We start from the raw sequence: 7746 nt of genomic DNA, 5'->3' as shown, positions 1-7746 counted from the left end.
GAACCAGGAAGAGGGCCCTCACTAGACACCAAATCTGCTGATGCCTTGATCTTGGACTGCTCAGCCTCCAGAACTGCGAGAAATAAATGTTTGTTGTTTAAGCCACCTAGTTTATGGCATTTTGTTATAACAACCCAAGCTGACTGAAACAGAGTGGAATTGCTGGATCATATGGTACTTCTATGTTCAACTTTTCAAGGAACTGCCAGACTGTTTCCTACCAGCAATACACAGATGTTCCAATTTCTCCACATGCTCTCCAACACTTGTTATGTTCATTTTTTAAATTATAGCCATCCTACTAGGTGTGAAGTGGTATCTCGCCATGGTTTTGGTTTATATTTCCCTAATGATTGATGGCGTTGAACATCTTTTCATGTGCTCATTGGCAATTTGTAGATCCTTTTTGGAGAAATGTCTATTCAAGTCCTTTGCTCATTTTTAAGTTGGGTGGTATGTCTTTTTGTTGTTGTTGTTGAATTGTAGGAGGGTTTTTTTTTTTAATAATCTGGATACAAACCCCTTATCAGATATATGCTTTACAAATATTTTTTCCCATTCTGTGGGTTAACTTTTTGGTCTCTTAATAATGTCCTTGATACACAAAAGTTTTTAATTTTAATGAAGTCTAATTTACTTGTTTTTGTAATATTTTGTTGCCTGTGCTTTCGGTGTCATATATAAGAAACCATTGCCAAATCCAAGGTCATGAAGGTTTGACTCTATGTTTTCTTCTAGGAGTTTTATAAATTTATTAATAGTTCTTAGATTTAGGTCTTTGATCCATTTTGACCTATTTTTTATATATGGTATAAAGTAAGGGTCCAATTTCATTCTTTTGGATGTGAATATCCAGTTTTTCCAGCACCATTTGTTTAAAAGACTGTTATTTTCCCCATTGAGTGGTCTTGGCACCCTTGTTGAAAATCAATTCCTTGACTTTTAAGACTTTACCCCACTAAGTAAAATCTATTCCTGTGTCTGGATGAGACAACCATCTTCTTTGGTCTTCTTGTCTCTCACTCTTGAAAGGTACATTAAGCTCATAGATGCCTGAGCCAGCTATACCCACAGTCCCATTGGGAGCCCCTACCCAGAGAAGTGTGTGTTGTAGCCATGGGAGAAAGAAATGTCTGAGCAGATAGGGGTTCAGTGCCAGTCCCACATGCTGGGGCATCCACTTGTCTGTCCCTCACTTGGTCTTCTGTCCCCCTCCCCTGCTGTCTCCTTTCTGGTTACAGACTTTGGTGTCTTTTTTAGGAATCTCAGTCGCCCATTGCCCTGGTAGATTGGATGCCAGGTGTTTTCCTCGCCAAGCCAAGGTGGAGAATAGAACATTTGTTGTCCAATTCAATTATTCAAGAACATGGCAGAGTTCGTGATACCTAAGCGCTGGGAATCCAGATGGGAAGGAGACACTGCAGAGGGGTTTGCCTCTTCTTCCCCATAGAGTAAAGGGACATTTCCCCACAGTTGTAAATCCACATCTTCTGCATGTCCAAAAACTAACTTACTGGACATGTCCACCTTGATATCCCTCTTCCATTCCAAACTCAATGTGTCTAAAGCCGACTTCATCATTTTCTTCCAACATCCATAGGATGCTCCTCTTCTCCAGGCATGGAGACCACAACCCTGGAGCCATCTTGAATTCTTTTTGTCTCTCACTCATTACATCTGATCTTCCAGGAAATACCTCTTAATTCTCCCTCACAGGCCTTTATTTCTTCTTTCATTATCATTCCCTCATCAGTTCCAGGACCTTGTAACAATCTCCTAACTGGCGTCTGTGCTTCCATCTACTCTGCATACGTCATCCACCTGCCCAAAAACCTCACAGTGACTTCCCTTTGCTTACAGGATAAAATCCAAAGACTCTAGCATGGCCCCCTGGCCCTTCCATAATCAGAATCTAACCCATCTTCCCAGCCCTACTTCAGCAAATTCCTTACATGGATCTTCAGCTGTAGCCAGATTGATTTATTCAGTTTTCTGCAGTCACACCTTGTATGCTTTTCTGCCATTTTGCTTCTTTCTTTACGTTGTCCCCACACCTATTATGCCTTTTCTTCCATTTCTTTCAAAATTTTATTTATTCATCAAGCCACCGCCCATCTAGCCTGTTGGGAGGCTCAAAAGGTGTCCCGAATAAATAACCTGTCTCTTCTCTGCCTAGGTTACGAACAATTAGAGAAAGAAGCCAAAGAGTGAATGAGGTGGCTGAGATATTAGCTTTACGGATAGAGAGGTGTTAGGGACTTCATCCAGTGTGACGGCCAAGGGGCCTGGCACCCAAACAACAGTAGAAAGCAGATCCACTCACCACCTTCCCCCCTAAATCCTGGGCAGCACTCACAGCCCAGTCACTGCCAGGGAGACCCTAAGAGAGCTCCTCCTCCGTGGCAGCTCACTTCTGAGAGGAAGGAGAAGGGCTGAGACAAACTCCCTGTGTAGGAAGGAAACCTGGGGATTGAGGAAAAAGCCTTCCATACTCTCATGATCTGTCCCTAAGAACCAATACGAGCTTTTCACTCTTAAGTATCTCCCACATCCGTCCATGTCTCTCCTCCAATGCCACCGTCGTCTGTCGCCTCGATTAGTGTAGCTGCCTACACTTGGTCTTTTGCAACTGCTCAGAGCTCTACAATCAATCACTCCCCATGCTGTGGCCAGAGTTGTGTGTTCAGTAGGTGAATCTGATCATCTCTCCTCTTATTAAATCCCTTTGGTAGATTCTCATGGCTCTTGGCATCAAGACCCAAGTCCTTACTGGGGCCCGTCAGCCCCTTAATGTCCTGGCTCCAGTCTTCCCTCTTCCCTATCATTTTTGCTCCACCTATGCAGGGCATTTTAAATATTTTTCCTGTCTGTAAACAGCTGGAGAACATTTTTAATTTTTTAGGTTGCCATGATTACTCATATCTCAAAAACTTTACATGTGCTGTTCCCATGGACTATAACTCCCACACCCACTCTCTCTTTCCTTCCTTTCTTTTTACTTTTCTTTTCTATTCTCTTTTTTTTGGCCTGGTTGCTCATTTACATATTGCAGCTCCCTCATCTGTTCCATAGGGAAGTCTTCCCTCACCTGGTCCTCTGTGCCCTCATAGGCCGTCGACTTCCTTCATATAACTTACCAGGTGTTATTATTACACAATTGTGTGATCATCTGATTAACATCATCTCCCCTATAGGCTCTCATAGGAGCCATGGGCCATGTCTGTTTTGCCCACTCTTGCATTCCTCAGCAATTAGCACAAGTACCCAGTCCAGTCCTCAGAGACACCCACTAAATATTTATTGAAAAAGCAAAAAGGCCAACTCAACTTGAACTTCCTTTGTTAAGCCAGACATCTCCTCTCCCTCCTTTGAAACCCTGTGGCCCTGGAGGTCCCACCACTCCGTCACAGGGGATTTATGGCAACTTCCTGTAGTGGCTAATTGCCACGTCTAGTCTCCCCAGCTAGACTGTCATGGCTTTGGGGTCACCTCTTCCATGCAGCTGTGACTTTCGCAGTGTCCAGCCCAGTTCCCAGCACTTGCCATGTTCTCAGTAACAAATTTATCCAAGGAGTTAATAAAGATGTTGGCTTTTCTTTTTCTGTCTGGTGGTGATGAGAGGAAGTTATAATTCCCTAATGCTTGGAAATGCAATAGAGACTGAATTTTATAGGGGAGAGCTAGGAAAAGATATTAGGATATTGTGTTATCCTTTTATTGCAGGAACATTTTCCCTGCCAATTTGCTTGGCAAAGCAAAGCCTTCTCTGTAAACACAGCAACTCATTCTAATTTTATGCAAAAAGAGGAAAGCATAACCAAAAAGCTGCATTTCCACACAAAGGTGAACTGTGTTTGTTTATTCATTGGAGTTAGAGTTTATTAGATTTTGTTTGCTAATGATCACACCCATTCTAATCACAACTGTAACTGTTTCAACCTACAACTTTTCACTCATCTTCATAGTGAAAAATATGGGAGCAAGACTGTTTGAAATGTGGGATTAATAGGCCAGAAGGAAGGATATAGGAAAACACTAGCATGACCAGGGCCTGCCTGCAGGGAAGTGCAGAGCTCCTAGGGCCAGATTAAGCATTTACCCGGAGGCGTGGTTTTCTGAGAGTGCTGAGTCAAAGATGAGAGATGCAGACATTGCGTAAGTTGACCAGGAGTTACTGGACTTTAAGGAATGAGGAAAGCACATATATGTAGATACAGAGTGAAGTGGTTTCCTGGTGGAACGAAGACGATGGCATGAGGGACAAGGTACAGTGAGGGCAGGTCCTTGTGGTATAGTGAACCAAGTCCTTAAATCTGGGACCTCTGGTGGCCGCCCCTCTGATTCAGACCCAGCTAGCAGGAGAGCTGGGTGGGTCAGTTTCTCAAATGTTCTAGGACAGACCACGAATGGGGAGTTTCTGCTTCACCCCTGTCTACAAGATGCTTACAATTCAGTTCTTTTCAGATGGTCAAAACCACAACTGAGTTTAAGGAAAGACACTCAACTAGACATGGTGCAATGGTTTGAAGATTTGTCCCCTCCAAAACCCCTGTTGAAATTTAATTTCCATTATAATGATATTGGGAGGTAAAACTTCCACCTCAAGAATGGACTTGGGCTGGGTGTGGTGGCTCACGCCTGTTATTTACTCACTTTGGGAGGCTGAAGTGGGAGGCCAGGAGTTTGAGACCAGCCTGGGCAACATAGCGAGACCTTGTCTACAAAAAATTTTAAAAATTAGCCGGGTGTGGTGATGTGTGTCTGTATTCCCAGCTACTTGGGAGGCTGAGGTGGGAGGATTGCTTCGGCCCAGGAGTTGGAGGCTGCAGTGAGCTATGATTGCACCATTGCACTCCAGCCCAGGTGACAGAGGGAGACCCTATCTCTAGGAAAAAAGAATAGACTAACAATGCTGTTATTGTGGGGGTGGGTTCGCCCCCTCTTGTTCTCTCTTTTTTGACTTTCTGTCATGTGACACCTTCTGCCATGTTATTATGAAGCAGCAAGAAGGCCCTTGCCAGTCGCCTGATATGGAACTTCCCAGCCCCCAGGACCGTAAGCCAATACATTGATGTTCATTATAAATTACCCAGTTTGTGGTGTTCTGTTTTAGCAGCACAAAATGAGTTAAGACACATGGGAAGGCATGTGTCTTGAGGCGTAGTAGTACTCCAAAGCCTGCAGCGCTGGATGAAAGAGAACTTCTGCCAGCACAGGAATGTATAACTGGAAGGGAGGAGGTTAGGGAAATCCATCACGTGTTATGCATGGTCCTCTTACTTATTAAACCTTCTGCCCTCACTTGTTTTTTTTAATATAAGTAGAGAGTTTATCTGGGCCAAGCTTGAGGATTGCAACCCAGGAGCACAGATTCAATATACACTGTAGTTCGCAGATGCCCTCACTTTCTAACTCACTCTGTTTGCCCTCTGGTGGTTTCCATCTGGATTCCACCATCTCCTGGGACCTTCACCGTGGTGCTGGCTTTGGAGTGGGGTTTTCCTGCAAGCCCTGCCTCTGTATTCACGCTTAGCTCCACGCTTTGTGTCCTGGAGCCAGACCCTCCCAGCCCCAAGCCCAGTCAACCAACTCATGTTGGATAAGAACTTCACACACAAAGAGCCGATTTGCTGATGATACTGAACTGTCTACTGTTCAAAGAGAGTTGAACAGACACATCCTTACCCTTTGGGCGTGCATAAGCTAAAACAATAAAAAACACACAGAAAAGGCAGGCATAGAAGAGCCACCTCAATGACTGACTACATACCAGAAAAAAAGAAGACAATGGAAAGATTTATATTGTGAAAGTCAAGAGGGTTGTCGTCATTGGTGATGCTTTCTGTCTACATTTTATTTCCCAGTGCCTCAAACACCACCCCTGCATGGACGACTCCTAGATCTCTGTCTCCAGACATAAGACCTTGCTCAACTTCCAAGTGGGAATCTCTCATTGTGTTGGTGCATCTCTGCTCAAATACCTCACTCTTTGAGATGAGAAGTTCCCACACTGAACTCATCTTTCTTTGTGCTACGACACCCACCTTTCCTAGTTTTTCCTTTCTGTTATTTTTCCTGTACCTATACCAACCACGGATATTGCTATAGCGCTTTACAGGTTATAAAACCTGTGCTCTCACTTGAACTCATTCATTTTCCCCATTGCCTAGGCTTGGCGCCTATAGCATCAGCATTGACTCCTGTTTCTTTTCCATCCCTTTCATCGAATCTTCTACCTGTGTGGTTGGTTGGATCACAAATAGTGTGACTGTCATTCCTCTTTCATTTTTTTCTTGAGGGGAAAAAAAAAAAAGCTATCTCATTTATTTGTATAGAAAGCCGAAGGGTTTTTGGAAACTGAGGTATCTGCCATGGAGCTTAGGTAGTGTGGCAAATCCAAAACTAGACCCCAGGAAAATGCATGGCTTATGGATATAACGGCTCGTAAATGGGTAGTCTGAAGCTGTTCTCCTTTATTGATTTGATGCACACACAACATCTACATAATAAAATACCTCTTTATTTATTTATTTATTTTTCTGAGACTTGCTCTGCTGCCTGGGCTAGAGTGTAGTGGTGTCATCATAGCTCACTACAACCCCAAGCTCCCAGGCTCAAGCGATCCTCCTGGCTCAGCCTCCTGAGAAGCTCAGACTTCAGGCACATGCCACCGCACCTGGCTAATTTTTCTATTTTTTGTGGAGATGGGATCTCACTCTTGCTCAGACCGGTCTCCAACTCCTGGCCTCAAGTGATCCTCCCATCTCAGCCTCCCAAAGTGCTAGGATTACAGGTGTGAGCCACCATGCCCAGCCCACCTTTGATTTTTTTAAATAAAAAGTAGTTGTGTTTTAAGTAGATCCTTTTACAAATTAAATTACACCTCTCAGATATTTAACCTAATAGCCACAGGTATATCCACAGCTGGATTAATTCCTTGTACTGCTCCCCTCCCCCACATTTTTTGCATGGGGGATATCTTACTGCTAGAAAACTTGCAAACAGTGCCGGGAAGTCACATTAAATTCAATATTTACTTTTTAAATCGGAGAGCTCGCTAGAGAAGAAGGACTGAAGGTGATATATTTGTAGGGGGATTAGGGAAGGACCCCAGGTAAACAGAATTTTGAGAAAAGGGCAACCCGGCGAGCTTGAGGATAGATGAGTTGGTAGACAATTTCCCATGGAGGGAAATGACTTGAGCTGAAAAAGAGCCAGTGTAGTAAAGATAGTGGCTGTCTCCATAAACGTGTCGGTTATTTTTGGAGGGTGTACGGCTGTCTTTCTACCTCCCTGCACCCTGCCGTCAGCACTCGCAGCCAGTGAAAACGTGAGTGTCGGCAGCACTAAGCAGGTTTCATTCATTCAAGGTGTCTCCCAGTCAAGGCAACTAGGGAAAGCGTTTTAAATATTTTCTGAACTGGGAAGCTCTGCTTAGTGTAAAGCGTGACAAGAGAAGGGCTGAGATACAAAATGACTGATAACAACGTCTAACAATAGAAAACTGTAATATACTGCACTTGGTTTATAAGCCTTATACTTTTAATATACCTTAGCGGATTTGCATGAATATTGCATTTACAACAGCATAAAATACCTAACAACTGATATGTTTATCCATATGTTTCAATAGCAATTCTGAACCCGTGAGACACGTTGTACTTTGATTTTTGCTGAAGTTTTATATGTTTGGACATAGAAATGAATTTGGACAAAATTCATTCAGGTACCCAGATTCATGCATGT

The sequence above is a fragment of the Propithecus coquereli genome, unplaced genomic scaffold (assembly GCF_000956105.1).
Source record: "Propithecus coquereli isolate 6110/MARCELLA unplaced genomic scaffold, Pcoq_1.0 Scaffold304, whole genome shotgun sequence".
NCBI classification, from domain to species: Eukaryota; Metazoa; Chordata; class Mammalia; order Primates; family Indriidae; genus Propithecus; species Propithecus coquereli.
This window is presented reverse-complemented; position numbering follows the sequence as displayed.